We start from the raw sequence: 2,549 nt of genomic DNA on the forward strand, positions 1-2,549 counted from the left end.
CCAGGCAGGTGACCTCTGCCCCACCTTCTGTCTGAGCACCTGGCTTACCTTTTCTCCTCCCTGTGCCCTGCCATGCTTCTGGAAAGAGAGAACAGCTGGCCTCCAGGGACCTGCCCTCCCTGCCACATTTGTTCAGATATAACCAGATGTTTCCAGGGGCCACATTCAGCATATCTGGGTTTGGCCAAAAACATGAGTCCAAAACTAGACTCCCCATCCCATGTTTTCTTTGGAATCCTGTTGTTTTTTCCTTTTCTTTTTGTTCCTTTTTGGCACCATGGGCATTCCTGCAGAGTGGAATTCCAATAGAGGTACATTCTTAGGGGAAAAATCCCCTGCCTGGCCCAAGGCTGAGCTCTTAGGCCAAAGCATGCAGAGAGCTCTGGGGGGCAGAGCTGACCCAGCAGATCCTGCCTGCCTTGGGCCTCCTCAAAGAGTCATAAGATGTTCCCTGAATAAGCTCTTGGTAGCCACATAAAGGACCCTGGGCCCCTTGGGGATGAGGGTCTCGTGGTGACGACAGGGGCTGAAGTGTATAGGCAGTGGTCAGGAGGGCCTGAGCAAGGTGGGACTATCTCAGGGTGGGACCCACCTCTAGAGATGCCCACGTCAGGGTTAATGGGTCATTGTTCCCTTCCTGGCATTTTTTCAGCATAAGAGGGGTCACGTCAGGGGAAGGTTGATTTAAGCTCTTTAATAGAAGGGACCTTGACTGTTTTCATCCCTGCTGAATTCCCACTGCCCATAAAAGTGTGTGCCTCATGGAAAACGCTCAAATATCTGTTTATGTTGGGCATGTTTGAAACACTATTTTAAAAGGGAAATCTGCTCATTTTATGAAGAAGGGCTGAATCACTACTCAGGCAATGGCTGGTTCCGCAATCTTTTCTGGAACTTCTTTCCTTCTAAACCAGTGGTTCTCAACCTGTGGGTCATGACCCACAGGAACTGTATTAAAGGCTTGCAGCATTAGGAAGGTTGAGGACCACTGCTCTAAACCCAGTCACTCAAGGCTATGGAGCGCCCCTGTGCCGTTTTTAATCCCATGGTAAAAACAGAGCAACATGCTGGAAAGTCACACTCCAGATGAGAAAACAAACCGTGAACTCACGTTCCGGCTGACCCACCCCTCCAACCTGACTGCAGACCCTTCTGCCTTGAATCGAGCTTCAGTTTCAGCCCCATCCAGGTGTTTGTATGGTGTAGCTAAAAAGACTTACAGTATAATGTCTTAGGGGTCAGAGAGCTCTGGGTTCAAATCCTAGCTCTGCCACTTCCTGCTAGGCCTTAGGCAAATTATTTAAATGCTCAGGAGGCTCAGTTTTTCCGTAAAACGTAAGATAATACTAGTATCTCTATCTCAGGGTGTGGCTATGAGGGAGAAACGAAATGATGTACGTGATTTCAGATTTCATTTATTACAAACATGACATTTCTCAAAAAGTATCTAGAACAGAGTAGGAGTTTAATAGAGTTTAGCTAGCCTTGTTGGATTTCTTTTTTTTTTTTTTTTTTTTTGTCTTCCCTGCCTGGAATGTTCCCTTTACCCATTTACCGCAGCCTAACTGGCCACTCGGCCCCTCAGGCTCAGTGCAGCTAGTGCAACGCTGTCCTCTAGAATGAAGTGTCTTTGGACGTTTTCCTCTCAGGAGTGCCTCGTCTGTGTCTCCATTGTAGCCTGTGCGTATCTGTCCTTACAGTCACTGCCTCGTGCTGTTATTGTCACTCGCAATGTCTGCCTCTTCTCCAGACTGAGAGTCCCTGAAGTCAGGGCCCCGTTTCACTCACCCACTTACCCACTTTCTTCCTGGCTCACACAATTCTTGATTGTGTTAGGAGTTTAAGTGTGTGCTGAATAAATGAATGGAAACGTAATCCAGGAATAGAGTATGGTGACAGATAACCAGGCCTTCTTTGAGGTCAGAGAAAGAGGAGAAACGTACTAAAGCTTGTGGGATGCGTTCAAAGAAAAAGGAAGGGCAACTCTATGAGAAGGGGAGGACCACTTGTGGTGCGTTCATTGTAGCCTGAATGTTTGTGTCCATCCAAAATTCATGTGTTGAATCCTGACTTCCAAGGTGATGGTGTCAGCAGGTGAGGCCTCTGGGAGGTGATTAGGTCATCAGGGCAGAGCCCTCATAAGAGAGACCTCAGAGAGCTAGCTTACCCCTTCCACCTTGTGAGGGCTCAGGGAGCAGACGCTGTCCATGAACAAGAAAGTGGGTCCTCACCAGACATTAACTCTGCCAGCACCTTGATCTTGGGCCTCCCAGAACTATGAGAAACAAATTTCTGTTGTTATTTATAAGCCACCCAATTTGTGGTATTTTATTATAGTAACTCAGGCAGACTAAGAAAACATTGTTATATTATTTATAATTTACTTTAAAGCAACTCTATTTAAATAGGGTGTTGATGATATATACTTAAATTTGTTTAATTAATGCCCTAAGCATAATTGCTTCACATTTGAAATTTCCTACTACTCTGGGGTACGTCTGTTATATTCCAGAGTCTGAAACTAGCACTTGGGTTAGATTTATTTCCAG

This window comes from Otolemur garnettii, unplaced genomic scaffold, assembly GCF_000181295.1.
Source record: "Otolemur garnettii isolate 467f Iridium unplaced genomic scaffold, OtoGar3 scaffold00027, whole genome shotgun sequence".
In the NCBI taxonomy this organism is placed as follows: Eukaryota; Metazoa; Chordata; class Mammalia; order Primates; family Galagidae; genus Otolemur; species Otolemur garnettii.